Source organism: Mesocricetus auratus, unplaced genomic scaffold (genome assembly GCF_017639785.1).
Source record: "Mesocricetus auratus isolate SY011 unplaced genomic scaffold, BCM_Maur_2.0 Super-Scaffold_4256, whole genome shotgun sequence".
In the NCBI taxonomy this organism is placed as follows: domain Eukaryota; kingdom Metazoa; phylum Chordata; class Mammalia; order Rodentia; family Cricetidae; genus Mesocricetus; species Mesocricetus auratus.
In genome coordinates this window covers 63,496,337-63,513,965 of record NW_024429182.1, presented here as the reverse complement: position 1 = coordinate 63,513,965, position 17,629 = coordinate 63,496,337, and the positions used below count along the sequence as shown (strand labels likewise).

General features: G+C 48.0%; 1 long non-coding RNA gene across 1 annotated transcript; it reads right to left on the bottom strand.

Moving 5' to 3' along the window:
• Nucleotides 1-12,537: 12,537 nt before the first annotated feature.
• LOC121134545 lies at nucleotides 12,538-16,942 on the bottom strand. The gene is made up of 3 exons (XR_005871636.1): nucleotides 16,687-16,942; nucleotides 14,930-14,998; nucleotides 12,538-13,149 (listed from the first exon to the last, which is right to left on the bottom strand). It is a non-coding gene; the product is annotated as an uncharacterized LOC121134545 (long non-coding RNA).
• Nucleotides 16,943-17,629: the final 687 nt, after the last annotated feature.

The following is a 17,629-nucleotide window of genomic DNA, read 5'->3' as shown; positions in this document are numbered from 1 at the left end:
GAGGCATGAGCATCTTTAACATCATCTCTGAAAGAGTGCATTCTCTCATTGTGTGGGAAGCACAGTGGATTGGTCCTGCATTAGCAGGGTAGCTGTCTACATAGCATCTCCAAAGGTAGAAAGTCCTAATCCCAAGGACCTGCAGGTGCAATCCAAGAACAAAGTACAGATGCAAATGTGCGGGCATGAGACTGGAGTACCCGGTGAGCCCCAAATGTAATCCTGAACATTGTTTGTCTAGGCAAATACTGAATACAAAGAGGAGAGAGAAAGAGAGGGAGGGAGAGAGAGAGAGAGAGAGAGAGAGAGAGAGAGAGAGAGAGAGAGAGAGAGAGAGAGAGAGAGAGAGAGAACATGACAACAGAGGCTGGGATGGGAGCAATACAGCTGCTACAGACCAAGGGCTATAGACAGCCACCAGAAGCTGTAAAGAGCTGGAGATTGATTCTATTCTATTCTTTGATGGGAGTGTGGCTTTGCTTACACTCTAGTTTTGGCAAGTGAGACTTATGGCTGGCTGAGGCTGTGACAAAGGAACTACAGTGGCTTATTTTTAATGAATATTCCCTCTTTTTTTGTTTCCTTCTTTTTTATTTTATTTGTATTAATTTATTTTTTGTTTGAGACAGGGTCTCTCCAGGAACTCACTATGTAGACTAGGCTGGCCTTGAACTCACAGAGACCCACCTGCCCCTGCCTCCCAAATGCTGGAATTAAAGGCATCCACCACCTTGCCAGGCAGGCCAAAGACTCTTAAACTTTTTCACCTACAATTCCTTTTACCCTAGAAATTTTTATGCAACTCCTGATATATAAGATCATAAAATAGGTATGGAAACCAAGCATTTCCTAACAATCAATCATAGAGAAATTTACTTTGAAAATTGTGGTATATATAGAATGTTACCACTTATTAAAGATGTAAGCAAATTTGCAAACTGATTTGAGAATGCCTTTGCTTGTTTTGACAAGAAGAGTTAAATTTTCCCTGAATATTTAATGCAACCGGACAGTATCTTTGATGCTTTCAGTCTATTAATATTTTGAATCTATAATCACTACTTCTCACAAATACTACAAAAGTGGCAGAAGTACATTTAAGGCTATTTCAGAGATCGTTGGAAGTTCATTGAAAGAGCTCCTATGAAAAACTCAAGTTGGTAACTCAGACGAGAATGTTGAAATTTAAACACCAACACAGCATTATGTAAAGATACACCACTTTGATGGTTACATGCTGAGAAAAGATGGGGGGGCATTCTTTGTTTTCTGTCACTCAATCATGTTTCTGTAAGAGCAGAACACTTTCTGTGGATGATAAAAACATTGCAATTAATAAACACACGGCAATTCCTAATATGAGCCAGGTGTTTCCAGTAGCATTTGATGACATTTCATGATGGCATTCAGGCATGCTGCACTTGAGAACCAGGCTGCAGTGGGGCCCTGCCCAGTGACACAACGCAAAGCGAGTGCCTATAGAATTGCCTTGGATAAACTTGGCATTTGATTTCGGGTGAGCTTTTGGGTGGTGCAAATGCAGAAGTCATTTAGTGTTGCCAAATTTTTCAGACCCCCCCCCCAACCACATTCATTCACATGACCTCTTATGGTGTTGTGAATCACAGTTTATGAAGCTGGGTTTTAAGCCACCACAATTATGGCCATTTGCTCCAGCAGTCATAGAACACAGTGGGTCACTCTAGTGTGATTAAAGCAGTAGTGATTCATCCGTGCTTGTCATGGTTTGGACAGGAAATGTCCTCCCCAAGGGCTTGTTTGTTGAGGGTGTGCCCCTAGCTAGTCAGTCCCATCATGGAGATGTATTTGTCCCGGACTCAGAGTCTGACTAAATACATCCCAAAGCAGGTGAGGGGGTGAAACTATTTGTTAAGGAGGCATGATGCCTGGTCAGTAGGTACATGACCGAATAAACATATCATGATTAGATTAAAAGAAGGAGGGCTTCATCGTTGGCTTAATTCACTTGACAATTATATTGTTGGCAGTCAGTGGATTGGTTGCTTTTTAAGTAGGGCAGTCAGGTTATGTGTTGCACCTGCTGAGTCTCCATGCCCATGTGGGTGAAGAAAGTCACTGGCCTTTTAGTGCCCACCCACTGACACCACTCTGTTAGTGAAGCCCTGGCTGCCTGGTGGATAATGAGGTTTGTCCTTGGCCAGCTTTGCTAAGTGACAGGTAGAGCTCTAAGCTGTCCTTCACAAGCCCCAAGACATGATGGAGACCACAGTCATGGCCAACTGTTTGCTATTTAATGATGGCTGCTGGCTTGAGCTTCCAGCCAGGCTGTGTGAGCATCTTGGAGGTGGACATGACTTTGCTTTGAAATTTCGTTTCACAGAGCAAAGAAGGAAATCTAGGTAGGTGTTCCTCGGAGCCCACAAGATGGACTGGCTGTAAGATGCAGACGGCAGGAGGAGTAGGCTGTGGTTAGTGGCTCCAGTCTCCAGCTTCAGTCCCATCTAGCTTTGTCCTATTGTTCTCCCTAAATGGAACACTTGATGTCATCCCGCACCATCGTGTGGGATTCTGCTCCTTCTGCAGAGCTCACCACCTAAGTCCCTAACTTGGTGAGATGAGAGGGACACCCCTCAAGACCTCCCCAGAGGGGCTAGATTCCCAGAGCAACAAAAAGTGGAGATTAGAGATGGGCCCTGCCACCCTGCCCTGATGTGACACTGGCAACATTGACATTCTAGATGGAGAAGCCTTGTATCTGCACAGTGTAGCTAGTGGAGGTTATGCTCGTCCTTCAGGTGCAGGCCTTATGTGATTTCACCCAACTGGACTGAGCAAACTTTACTTTTGGAGCTTGGGCCCTGACAGCTTTGACTGAATGTTTCTAGTGCTGGCTGCCTTGTTATCTGCAACCACAACATAAAGCCTTGCAACAGTAGACTCAAGGGATAGGTGGAGTGAGAAGACTTCCTCTGAAGAGAGCAATATGGCCTCCCTCGGACTAACCTGACAGCTTGTTCTCTGAGACAGGGGCCTGCAGGTGGCAAAGCCTTTAGGAACAATTTGTTGTCACCCCGCAGGCTGGCTCCTCCTAAACTGTTATCAATAAGCTTGTCACCCAAGGCCTAACCTCCTTTGTTCTTTTCATCTGTTCTCCTTTTGGAGGCCTCTCCAGAGCCTACAGCTTCCTCTGTGGACCTGCAACAGGCTGCCATACACCTGTTTGGCTGGAGGCTGGGCCAGGGGGTCCAGGCGTGGTGGGAGAGAGCAGCGAACCGCCCAAGCCTCCTGGCTCCCAGCGCTCTTCTGTGTCAGGATGTCAGATGACAGTTGTTGGAGCTGCAGCTGGTACAGCAGCCTTGCCAGGGCATGGCGCACCTGCCGCGAGCTTTAATGTGCTCTGCCCTCCTGAGGGGTGTGGGCCTCACCTCCTCAAGGCTGCTTCCACAGCCACAACGCAAAGACAACAGAAATGGTTGTGGTTCAGGGGCCTGTGACAAGGAGGCTAACACTCTGCCGTTGTCACCACACAAGCAAGGCGGATCAGACATGTGTGCACCTGTGTTGTGGGTGAGCTGCAGAGGTCTGAATAAGCACCCAGGACTGTCCAAGAATTAAGAAGTGGGACGGACAAGTTTTAACTGGACTGACAGCCAGGCAGACATTTTAGCGAATGTGCAGCTCATGTTGAGAGAGGGTCCTGCCTTGGACTTCTTGGATCACTATGACATAAGACCACAAAGAGTGACGTAAACGGCAGACTTCTTCTCATGGTTCTGGAAGCTGAAGAGTCCAATATGAAGATGCCTGCAAAGCAGGCTCACTCTGGGGCTCTTGGTTGGCTGTGTTCTAATGGTGTGCCTACTGGACATTTTTAGAAGGAGGGTAGGAGTCAACTCTCTAGTGCTGCTTCTATAAGAATACTAACTCTCTTGTCTGAGGACCCCACACTTATGGTCCCAGCCAACCTTCAAGGGCCCCATCTCCAAAATCCATTACACCAGCAGTCAGAGAATTCTACATAGGCTTTTCAGCTGGACACATTCATTCATACCAGGCCCCATTTATGAGCCTTTGTCTCATAGGAGGATAAAGCCAAGAGTGGTGATGGGTGCCTGGCTCTGAGGACACCCCAGTGGGTTAAGATGTCTCTGTATGTAGGAGAGTGGCAGATAGCCATCCATGGAAGGGCACCCACACATCTCTCTGTAATGCTTTTATTAAGCTTCTGGTTAAGCAAAATTGCTACTGGTAGCCTTTGGGGACAAACAAAGGACAGAGGAATTTCCAGGGGAGAATTTCAGGTATGAGGGCTTCATGTCAGCCATCATGGCAGGACCTAGACAAAGACCACAGGTCTGTGTCTGACAGGCCTGAGAAAGAAGCTAAGCGTTTGGGGCTTCCATTTGCCTGGATGAAGGGCATCCTCAGAGTAGGGCTCAAGTGGGCAACACATCGCCAGTGCACTGGTGCCTTCACAAAGTGTCTTCTCCCCCCAGGAAGCTCTCCAGCGCAACACATCGCCAGTGCACTGGCGCCTTCACAAAGTGCCTTCTCCCCCAGGAAGCTCTCCAGCGTCCCTCTTCCCTCCATCATCAGGTGGAGATACAAGGCTCAGGAGAGTAGAGTGCTTCCCATCTCCCAACAAAGAGATCAGAGTCCTGATTCTTTGTGTTCACACTCTGGCTGCAAATGCTCTGCTCTGCCAAAGTCTGAAAAATTAAGCTTTTAAAAGCAACCAGTGCTTATGAGGCCACACTGTCACCAGTGCCCCGCAAGCCAGAAAACAAAACAAAAACAACAACAACAACAACAAAAAAAAAACCAGGGCTTTTGCAGAATCCAGGCTCTCTTCTCCACTGAGGAGCCTTCTTTAAAACCCATTCAGCAATGCTGACAGGGGCTCTTTTAGTTCGGGCCATTTCCACTGCCAGTTTCTCAGACCCCTCTGCCAAGGCCTAGCCTAGAACTCCTGCCTCAGCAGAGGTTGACCATGTAGGCTAGGTAACATTATCAAACTTGTCCTGAAGGCAAACATGTGATGCATGAACATATTAGTCATGGCCTCATGGTCACTGTCTAGAATAGCTTCCTAAGAATCGAATGGGCACTTCCAGGATCTTCCAGCAGACCCTGTACATAGGACAACCTCAGAGCCTGTCAATCTACACACATACTGCTGAGTGACTCAGAAATCTATGCACCATGTGGGCATTTACTTCCTGAAGTCAGAGAATCACCCAGATTCCTGCATCACTTGGCCCTTTGGAACAGTGACCCAACCCCACAACAGATGGTGCCTCCCTCCCGGCCCAGGCTGCATGACCAGCAGCAAAGAGGCAGCTGCTCACCTTCTCTCCTTGCCTCTTTCCTTCTGGACAAAGACCATTATGCTAATGAGGGCCATGGGTCCAGGGCAGCCCACGTTGGCCTCTGCAGGACACCTGTGAGTGATGTTCAGCCCCAGAAAGCTGGCTTCAGTTCTCTGCCATTATCTGTGCTGACACCAGCGTGCCAGCCGCAGACAGCTGGGAGGACCTGAGCCTCTGCAGATCCATCTGGAAAGTCGGTCTTGAGCCAGTTGCTTGACTTCGCGTATGAGATGGCGCTGCTCCAAAGACAATGGGTGCCCTATCTCTATGACCTTGTCCTCTCACACCATTGGAACAAGAACAAGACAGGGACATTTTTACACAGAGCAAGGAGTTGTGTCCTGGCTTTTCTATTCTCTAGGGTCTCTGGTGTTATTCCCTCTGGTCCACAGGTGTGCACACATTCATGGAACCTCTGTACTGCATTCTTAGACAAGGCACTTGTTCCTGGCCCCAGGTAGGGGCACAGTGCCAAGAACCCTGTGTTACCTTCCTAGAGCTGGCACCCCAAACTATTCTGCTCAAAACAGCACTGGCATCCCTTGTTGTTCTGAAGGCTGCTGATCAGAATGAAAATCCCTGGGAAGTGTGCTTTCCTCTAGAGGGTCTGGGCAGAGGTCTCCCCTCTGACTCAGCTTCCTTGGTGTTCCTTGGCTTGTGGCTGTAACCCACTCAGTAGTTCTGTGTGTGGGATCCCAGTGGTCTTATTGAGCACAGTACCTTGATCCAGTACCACCTCATCTTAACTCGATTATGTTTTTAAAAATCCTATTACTGGATCAGGTCACATTTACAGTTTCCAGGTCGACAGGGATTTGGGTAGGAGGGTGTCTGCTGTTCAACCAGATAGTGGAGGGCAGGCATCTGCTCCTGTCATGATAAAACATGTCTCCACTTAGTGGCCCTGGTGTCTTATTTGTACCTCTGGCTTCCAGGATGCTACTTAGAAGCAGTCACACCCGCTGAACACATCCCTGAAGCTGCAGACAACCGTGTCAATACTGTTTGTATTTAGGTGATTTAACCTGCTCCTCTAACTGTCTCCTCCTTTTCCCTTCATTGATATGTTTACCAGTGGGAGTGGCCCAGGCTTCTAGGGCAGGAACATCATTCTTGACTTTGGGATAATGGCTGCAAAGTTAACACTAGATACCCTCTGTCCTGAAAGCAGCCACCATCCATCTTGCAGAGCAATACAAAACTCAGTGGGCCCTTCTTCCCACAGGCCAGTGGCCCTCAGGCAGGGGCTAAGCCTAGAAGGAACACTGGCCTAAGAGGCCTGAGTAACCAGGAAGCAGTGCTGTATCTCAAGTTCCCCAGCAGCATCTGAGGATGGGACCTGCTTAGATACTCCCCCGCCCCCATATGAGCTTTGTGGGTCGCAGTGAGACGTGCATGAAGCTTGTCTTGAGGGGAACAGATGACAGTGAGACATAGGGCATTAGACAGGCATAACCAGAGGGACCTGAGAGGGGACAAAGTACCTTCTTGTGGCAAAAGAGCTGCGAAGCACAATGGAACTAGACAGCCACCTCTGTCTATCAGATACAAGGCCATAAGTGAGCAAGCATGGCTTTTAGCAGGTGTAATTCACATAAGTGCAGCATGGGCTCACTTCTCCATTCCCTCCTGGCTTGCTTGGGTCTGAGGCCACACAAGTGCCAGGATGCCCATCTCCCATCTGCCCCACTGAGTCCTCTGTGAATGCAGAGGCAGAACGCCAGAGACAGACTCTATCAAGGGCACTGGAGCAAGTCATTTTCCAAGCCCTGGCATTTACACAATTTAGGTATATTGTGTTCATTTCAGGGCTTTCTGTGTAAAGGGTGCAGGGCCCTAAGCGGCCAAATCTGCTAATGCCTTGTGCTTTTTGCGTTTAAATGTGCCACTTCCAATGACTGTCACTGTTGACCTAAGTGAGAAACATCCCAACATGTTTATGGAGGAGTCGGTGGTGGGGCTTCATGCCATTCAGCTTTTGTTCTGTGGAGGAAGATGTTGCCAGAGTCAGCTATGTTCTGTAAGTTCAGGCCTCTTTAGTAAGGCTTGTCACATGTGTCTGGGTGCCCCTGAGAGTCCTGGAGTTCTTCAAAGTTCCTCTTGAACAACATGGAAAAAGGGGCCTTCAATAGATTAACCGGTTTGCTAGTATTGCCACAGTCAATTAATGCCTTTAATTGGAACATTTATTCATTCTTTGAAGGAACGGTGGCTGAATACTTTTTCTGTGGTAATATATCGGCACTCTTTGGAAACATGGGCGAGATACCACCAGCCTGATGCTAAGGGAGCCCACCAATGAGGACAGCTGGCAAGAGGCCCCAGCATCCTGAGTAGCTCAGAGAGGTCTGGGGATGTGAGGCCAAGAAAGGCCTTCTGAGGGGCCTTCTTGACAGTCCCTGGAGGGAGCAGGGATCAGCCAAGTGGAGGCTGAAGGCAATGGATATGGTAGCTTCTGGGGATAGACAGTGGGAAAAGCATGGATAGAACATTTTAAAGCAGTAGAGAAGATGGAAATTGGATGAACCACTCTATGTGGTCATGTGTATTGGTCTACACAAGTCCCAGAATGATCTAGAAAGTTAAGAGCAGCTACAAGATCTAGAACTTTCTTGGCATCAGTCTTTCAAGTTCTTCTGTAAAGTTAGCACCTTTTTGTGAAGTGTCAGTGAGCTGTAGCTGGGTCAAAAAACCAAACAAACAAACAGCAAAACCTGCCTGGAATGCCCCAAAGCATGTTCTAGCTACATCATGCAAAGTCCCAGGCCTGCAGCCATAGGCATACCTATGGGCCTCTTCAAAATTCCCCCTGCATCAATCCCTTGAGTAGACATCAAGACCACAGATGCACTGTGGGAGGACCAAACACCACAGAAGAGCGTTCCTGCCACTGCCCACCAGGGCCACAGGAGAAGCTGTCTGCGAGAGTAGAGGGCTTAAAGATGTGTGTGTGTGTGTGTGTGTGTGTGTGTGTGTGAGAGAGAGAGAGAGAGGGGGGGGCGGAGGGACAGAAGGGAGGGAGAGAGGGAGAGAGAAAGAGAGAGACAGACAGACAGACAGAGAGAGAGAGAGAGGGAGGGAGAGAGAGAGAGAGAGAGAGAGAGAGAGAGAGAGAGAGAGAGAGAGAGAGAGAGAGGAAGAGAAATGGTTCTCCAAACACAGTGGTCCTGGGGGGGCCCTCATCCAGCTTTGCCCTTTCTGGAGGATGGATCCTGGGGACTCGTCGCACTAACTGGCTGTGGTGGGTTGGATTCTGAGCTGGGAGATAGTGAATCTATGTGAGGATGGTGGTGGCTGCGGCTTAGGAGGAAAGCTGACCTGTCTGGAAATGGGCACCAGAGCAGTGTCGGCATAGCTTATGTCCTAAGGACCTTGTGTGATTCTTTGACACCGCAATTACATGCCCATATTCTGCCTTCTAGAGACCTTTGCTAAATAAAGTGAAGCCATAACATGAGACAGTTTCAAAGCCAGGCCTGGATCTGGACTTCCAAGGATTGAGACACCTAGGTGGCTGCAGCACAGCCTCAGGATCTCCTGCCCTGGATGTATGATTCAGGGGCAGCTACAGAGCAATGGGAGCTAACCTACAGCCAGAGAGTATGGAGGGCTTTCCTTGGAGCTTTTCTTTGTGGCTTTTGCTGCCTCTTAGCCACATGGCCCCTCCTTGCCTGCTGTCTACTGCAGCTCAGTGTTTCCTGCTGTATTGACACAGGAACTCTTGCTACTTCCCTTACTTAATTAGGGTGCTAAGAGACTGCTGCACACTCAATGTAATGACGGAGTAAGTAAATTTCCCCTGTTAATCTGCACATTTATCATAGTTGCCTCCCTAAATCGACAGTGACTGGCAAAGTCTAAAGTAACTCTCCAGTTTATAGCTGGGAGACAAAATTCAGACAAATGAACCACTGATGCCCAGTGACATGAAAACCTCCTTACAGAACTGTCGGCGCTAGGCCGAATCGGGGCTCTAAGAGGTGGGACCAGTCCAGCGCCATCTGGACGTCCAACTGTGAAGTGCTTCTTGGAGTTAATACTAGCCCACCTGTCTCCTGGAGTGACTGAATTACCTATCTCCTTACCACAGCTCTAATTTTTCTGTGTTAACTCTGTCACCTTACTTATTAATTTAGGGTCTATTCGCCCTCTGAAGCACAGACTTCAGGCAGAACATCTTGACCACTGTTGAATCTCCCTTACTTAGAACATCTAGAGAGTTATATGTACCCCACCTACAAGTGTATGAATAAGGTAACAAATGAATAAGAAAGTAAGTCTGGACCGACTGACTGTATCTGCACTGTGCTTAACTGAGCCTCAGACATGATTGTATTTTCAAGTGAGCCTTTTGAAGATCTGGTTAAGAGGAGGTGAATCCTCATCCTGTGTGTTCTTAGCTAGAAAGCAGACAGGGACACAATGAGGAAGAGGAAAGTCCTGACACTTACCATACAGAGAGACAATTGGTGGAGACTGTGTGTGGCGACAACAGAAGCAGAAGCCAGTCTGAAAGCCAAGGGGGAAGACCCCTAGAAGAATCCATCACAAAATACTTCCCTGTCTCCAGAATGAAAAGGATATCAACTTGAATCATTTGAGGCTTGCCCGTGTTAACTTCTCTGGCAGCCAGGTTAACAAGCACAGAAGTGACAGCCCAGTCTGTGGACATCTCAGCAGAATCCACATCCAGAGTGCAACTGCCTAATGGCTGGCCAGATATTGCTCCCACCTGCTGGCCAGGTGCAAACTTTCCATAGGAGATGAGAAGGGGCGTTAGGGCAAGGTAGGCATCCTCCATTTATCTCCTACACATATCCCATTGTCTATGGGATCCAGAGGAACTGGGCTTATTGCTTGCATGTGTTTTTTTATATGCTTGATCCTGTTTAATCTGAACAACAGCCTTCATGGTCATCATCTCCATTACCATCCAGACAGGGGGCTGAGTTGAGTTAGGGGTGGAGAACTGGTCTGGTAATTTGGGGAGGGGCCCTGGAAAGTTTGGAGGGGCATTCAGGTGTGGCCTAATGGGTCAGAGACTGCTGCAATAGTTATCCTGGGTAGGGTACTGACATGGGACATTATTTTCCATTCAGGAGCTGACCCCACCCTTGGCCCCTTGCCTCCTCCCTTTTGGAGAAGGGAAGAGCATGTTCTCTCTCTACCTGGGAGCCAATTGTACTGGTTTCATTGAGAAGGTGAGAGTAGCAGCCAGGTTCACCAGCCCCTAGGACCTAGTTGAGTACTTGGGTATAGAGTAAGGACACAAAGGGCAAAATGATGAAGAATTGTAACAGGATAATTAGCCACAGAATACTGCAAAGTGGATCCTTTGGATCAGGACTCCTCCAGTGCCCTACAAAAGGCCCTGCTAGAGACCACTACAGCAAAAACCTAGCAGAGGGAGCAGAAGAGAGAATCCCTTGTGCCTCTAAGTCTGTGCGGTAGGCCTTCGTGGACAGCTGGTCACCCTTGTGTGAAGAGCCAGACCAGCCCATCTTGGGCCTGTATGCCTATCTCCATTCTCAGGATGCTCAATGGCATTTCCTCTTTTGTGTAGTACTGGGAGTTCTTGCTTCATTATTCAGAAAGTCTTTAGGCTGATGCTCAACCTAGTTAGCCACATTAACATATTTAAATCACAATTAATTGGAAAATTACAGTAAGGTGTGAGGTGGGAGTCATTCTTTCAAATGAGGATCTTAACTTGCTGATGAAACCCAGTCATTTGTTTCTTCCCAGGAAGTCTTCAAACCCCCAGCTGGCACGTGTGTCCTGGCACGTGTATGCCTGCTGTGAGCTGGTGAGGTGCCCCTCTCTACCCCACCCTTACATGGCCCAGAGAACCCAGGTTGGCCCAGCAGGAAGGGCACGGGAGCTCTAGAAAGTGGGGCCCTGACCCCTATGCCCACCAGCGCCAGATTCCCTGGGGGAGAGATCTCCAGGTGTCAGCGTAGTAATAGGAGTGACCTCAAAGTGGGCATTCTAGATACAGTGGACACTCCTGCTTCAGCTCATCAGAGACTGGCTTTGTTCAGCTGGACCATTAAAGGTCCTTGCCACCATAATGTGACTTTCCCCCAGAGAAAGACACTGAGCAGGAGTTCAGCTGTGCAGTTTCCACGGCACTGAGATCTCATTTGGATGCCGGATGTAGAGTGCATGGAGAGAGCCCAGAGAGGTCTCCCAACTGTGACTGGCCTCTAGGAAGGTCTTTGAGAATCTGGGCAACTACCTGGTTAATCTTCTGTTTCTTCCTTGTCCTGACCAGAGAGGGCAGCCAGTGCATGAGAGGTAGGGTGATCAAATTTTCACCCTCTTCCACTGTTTCTCCAAAGCATAGGAGATGCATCATGAACTCACACACCAGCTTCCTTGTGGCAACTACCACTATAGCAGATGGAGTGACTCTGGGTACACATGGATGTCCAGGTCCTATTGCTTATGGGGCACAGTGAGCATGATGCTGACTCTGTAGACTGGGAAAGTAAAACCCCCTTTAGGATGAAAAGTGCCTTGGTTCTGTCCCAGTGTGGGCCACCTGAGTTCCCTAGACTGACACCTGACACCACTGGCTGGGTGCTCTCAGAGCTACTGGGCTGCAGGACTCAGGGACAGGCCACTGTCTCATCACTGCCACAGGAGGCACTTAGTAAATGTTTGCAAGATGCATGGCAGTCAGAACTGAGTGTAGAGAAAGAAGGCATGAGCCCTCAGTGGATGCAGGAGGCTGGGGCCTGTGAAGTGAGGAGTGGGGGTGCCATATTCTGCTCTAACCGGCCCTCACATTTTCCCTGGGCCTCACCTACCTGGACCCTTTGCTTTCCACATGTGACAAGGACTACGGGAGAGGCACTGAGGGCTTTTTCTGTAATGTGAGGCTGCATTACCAGGCCTCTGCTGATGATAGTAAGGTGCTTAGAAGGTAAGCAGTGATGGGAGTCAGATGCCCCCGGGAACTGCCTGCAATGGGAGTGTGGGGATTCATTTCCTCTCTTGCAAGTAGGGTTGATAAGTAGCAGGCATTTGTTTTCCCGGATTTTCTGAGTCGCCTTGTGAGTTTGTTTCCGACTGAAGCATCCATGCCTCATTGCATAGCCGAAGGTCCGCTGGCATTTCTAGATATTTAACGCCTGCACAATTAGCCAATCATGTTATGTAATGTGTTCTTTAATGCCCCATTTATCTCGTAACTGAACATTTGCGCTTTCTGTTGGAGAGCATTGAGTTTCACTTTTAAAAATTCCATTTGGAAGTGGAAACAACACTTCAGTTTTCGAATGGGGTTCGAGTGGGGGTGGGGGGAGCAAGAGGAAGCTCCAAAAGGGTGTATAGCTCCAGGCCCATCTCAGCTGCCTTTGCCCTCCTGCTGCTGCCTGCCATGTTTCTGCGCTCGTTTCCATGCAACCTGCTTTAGAGCTTAGGGAAGGGGTAGTGGTGGGCAGGCAGCCTGAGGAAGGACACGGGGCAGGAAAGTTGATCGGGATTCAGTCCAGGCAGCAGGAGTTCAGAGAAAGCCACCGCAGGATGCTGCCTCCAACAATGTGCACCTAGGAGCCCTCGGTTCCTCTTCACTTCCAGCGGTCCTTCACTCTGGCCGCCTGCCTTCCCTCACCCCTTCGTCCTAGCAGGGTAGGATTTTGACAAGAGGGAGGTCTGACCCTCTTAGCGAGCCCTTGTCTTCTGCAACCTCTGCTCTCTGCAAACCATTGGCTCCCGGCTTTCCGCATGCAGGACCGCCAACCGAGTGCTCCAGCACTGCCCCAGCGTATTCTCTGATGAGCCCGTCTTGGTGCTGAGTGAAAAGGAAAAAATCAATAGTGAACTTGGGGCTCCCTGTGCCCACAAGGCCCAGAAGCTGCCTTCTCAGCCGACTGTCTTCCGGGCAGAGCCACCTGTGGGGAGAAGTGAAAGATACATGAACTAATGAAACCTCCTGCGGTGTCAACCTGCCTGTGTGTACATCCTCCTTTGAGTGTGTCCTGCGTTTTAGTTTGGACATCTTCGTGCATGCCTGTTTATTATATAATTGTAGATGCATGGTTGTGAGTCGTTGTGTGTGTGTGTGTGTGTGTGTGTGTGTGCTCTTTAATGCAGGTGGGCTCATGTACAACTGTACAACTGAACATGTGTGTACATCTGCATCCAAGTGCAGTTTATAGGAGTGTGCAGGACTGCCTCTGTGTGCAGAGCTAATCTGAGTGTTGGGGAGTATGTCTGGATGTATGTGAACAGAAACTGCCTGTGTGCACACATATTGCTGTGTGTGCTGTGCACATTCCCATGCATAAATGTAGATTGCAAGCAAGTCACTGTGTGAGCAAGGGGCTGAGGTAGGAGCTGCCAACTCGTTATCTGCATTAACCACATATCTGCCTGTCTGCCTCTTCATGTGCCCTTGCTCCCCTCAGCATCCGTGATAATGCTATAGGAACTGCCACACTTGGTAGAACAGATGCGGGCCCAGAGCAGTGAAGGTTCTGTACCAGTCAGTGACCCCCTACGTCACAGGAGAGATAAGACAATGGGGCTTGCCTGAAGCTATGACTAAGTACTGCCTACCTGGACAGAACTTCCTGCTCTATAGTCACAGCATTTCTGTCACCGGCTATGCAGCTCATTGCTGATGGACATCAAAATAAGAAGCCACACCCAGCAGTAGAGTCTGATTGCCTAGAAATCCAAAGTTCCTGCTGGATGTCAGCCCCGGGAATGTCCACTTCCTAGTATCCATGATATTCCCTTAAGATCTCTCAGCACACTCTCTACATTTGAGCTAGCTTGCACAGGCAGATCTTTCTGGAAACCCCCAAATATCTGACTTAGCAAAGAGCTTGTGCCCGGTCATCCTGACCAGAAGACTGGGGCATTCCTGGGCCTCCACCCAAGTGTCCAGTCTTCCTGTCTCCTATCATGGTTTCCATCTCATCCTGAGCATTCTTGGTTCTCAGGGATCTCCAGGAAGAATACACTTCATGGGGGGATGGGACTGAAGCAGAAGAACTCCATGAGTACACATGCGATCCCCAGAACACAGTACACATGATTGTATCCAGGTGTAGACAGACTTGAATGACATAGTGAATGAACACCATTAGTCTCTTCCTTTAGTTTCTCTTATACTATGCACTTCTCCAAATATCCAGCATGGTATAAGGCTTCCCTGCATATATCTAAGAACACACATACCTAAACACACATATACATGCAAACATACAAACACATAACAACACAGATACACAAACACATAGCCGCATACCTACACACACACACACACACACACACACACACACACACACACACACACACACACACATCCTACACTGAAATACTCTGGCTTAAGCCTGGCAGCCAACAAGATCATTATCTCAGGAGAAATTCCATTGCCTATAAAAATTGCAGAGGATTGAGAAAAGCAGTTGGTGGGCTCCCTGTGCTTGGCGATGGTTCAAGTGGAGCAGGCAAGCTTGCCTAACGGAATACAGAAAGGCCTGGGGTACCTCCCTCAGTGTGATCCTGGTTCGTGGAGCACAAGCAGCTGTGCTTCTACACTGTAGCACTAAGCTTGCATTCACCTGGCTGTTACTGTGCTGTCTTCCCAAACCTGTCATTCTTCTGCAGGCCAAGTGACTTTCCCAGAGATGCTGTAAGAAAAGATCACAAACAGGATGAAAAAATTTATTAGGTCTAATGCCTGGAATTCACAGTCTGAAACAATGTCAATGTTCACATTGTCTCTAGAGGGTCTGGAAGAGAGTCCTTCCAGCCTTCCTCCCAGAATCCTGTGTCACTTAGCATCCTTCATATCTGCCGCCATCTTTAAATAGCCTTGTCCTAGTATGTATCTCTATGGCCAAATCTCCCTTTATTAATAAGAACACCAGTGACATTGGATTAGGCCCCACCTATTCATCATTCCAGGGTGGGCTTCTTTTAACTTTGTGTCATCTGCAAAGACTCCATTTCCAGAGAAGGATACATCTACATTCCAGGTTTGTGCAGATTGGCAAACACCAAAAAAACCCGTATAAGAACAGAAAATCAACTTTGAAAGAGAGGCACTCTGGAAAGTCATTTGAAATCAGAGACCACATAGGACTGCTAGGTTGACATGAAAAGTGAGGGCTGATAAAGGCCCAGCTTGGGACCATCAGCCTGTGAGGGGATAGGATGAGTCTGTAGTGATCTGCACACAGGCTAACTTCCTTATTGTCCCTGGAGTGAGTGGGGACCATGGCAGGGCAGGATCTGGTCTGCCTCCTCTGGTTTCAGCAGCACATGCTCTCTCAGAATGTCTATATCACAGACTAAAACACTCTAGCATCTCCCAAGCCTCTGGAGACTTGTAGTGTGGACCTGTTTTAGAGCCACCAAGATGCCATTTGCTCTTAGAGTGGATACTCCCAAGGTAGTTAGGTGAGACAATGGCTGCAGTTGGCAAGCTAGTAGGCCACTTCAGTCTGGCAATATGGCAGGAAGTTTAACAGTCAGGAAAGCATGTGGGAGCATCACATCCCACTGCTCATCAAGCAGCCTGTTCACTGTCATGCCTTCAGAACACATTCCTTCGTTTCCTGGACTCACTTCCAAGAGCCGCATCTCTGCCATCTCTGCCATCCTCACACTCATGTTCTTTTGCTGTAGTTATGGGCATGGTTTGCCCAGTGTTGACTGAAGAAATGCCAAATATTTAAACGTTCCACTTCCCCGTTTTGTATTACACTAAATTTTCTTGTTCCTCTCAATTATATGTGACAGGGACAATAACTCCCTCCAGATGTCCAAATCAGAACAGGTGACCCTAATTTCAAGGAAATCCAGTTTGATGTGATGTATTTCCTCTTAACTCACTCAGAGTTTGCACAGTCTTTGGAAATTACATTTCATCACAGCTAAGCATGACATGTTCTTCTGAGAGTGAAGGAGAGAATATGTACAGAACCTGTTCATTTCTAATAACACATGTACCAAACATTTCAAGGAAACCAGTGAAAGGAGTGAATTTACATCAGGCACCCTCATGTTCACATTTTTGACATGTTTGAGAAGACAACTTGTACATGAAATGGGCTTTGACTACTGTACTTCACTGCTTGTTCAAATCATGGCCAAGACCAACTGAGTTAATCTTACAGACATCAATAGTTCACACAGTCTAATGGTGTTTGTCCCAGGGCCATCATATCATTCACCATTTTGGGTAAGTCTCTTCCTTTTTTTCAAGCAGTGCTGAGGGCTCAGAATTGAGACTAAGGAGCATGGAAGGAAGGTGTCAAGAGACCATTTTAAACTAAATGTTTTTATTAGTCACCTTCAAGTGTTATTCTCTTACCGTGGATATTTCTGCAACAGATCACAGCCAAGTAAAGGGCATCTTTTGACAGGTTTTCTTCTTCCTCCAGATTAACAAAGTCTGAGGACCTGGAAGCAGCTGGGATGCAGGGTTTTTTGCTGAACCCAAACGTATACTGGCTTGAACCTTCTACTGTTTGTACTCTTTGGGAGAGATGGAATTCTCAGTAGGACCATGGTAGCTGAGCAATGTCTCTCTAAGCAGTGGAACTTCTATGTGTGACAGATCTGTAACTTGCCCTGGTTAGGCAAATGCGGACAAAGTGTGTAATGAAATATTGAAGTATAACCCACCCACATTCTGGAAGGTTTAACTGAGGAGAGAGGACCCACCATGAATGTAGGAGGCATCATTCCATGGGCTAGGTCCTGAACTGAAACCAAAGCAAGCTGAGTACCATCATACATCTCTTCCTGCTTCCTGACTACAGACACTGTGTTACCAAGCCACTTCATGGTCCCACTATCATGTTTTTTGGCACAAGGGAACAGTGCCTTCAAGCTACAAGTCAAGCTAAACACTCCCTTTTCTGCACTCGGGAGGCAGAGGCAGGCGGATCTCTGTGAGTTCGAGGCTGGGCTGGACTGAGAGCCTCCATAACAATACAGAGAAACCCTGCCTCGTAAAAACAAAACAAAACAAAAAGAGCAAATTCCAGACATCATTTCATGTCTACATATTTCACAGTGAATCTCTAAAAGAATGCCAGCATTTTTCCTCCCATAAACACAGTTGTGATAAAGAAAAATTTTAATGTATCATAAACATGATTGACAAATAGAGAAATTAGGTCTCTGGCATGTGTTTTGGGAGTTGTGGCCCAGCCCCCAGCTCAGATTCAGACACATCACCTCTTGGTTTACACCATATAACAGCTGCCACAAGATCTCATTGTGGAGGCCAGGAGCCACAATCTCCCCTA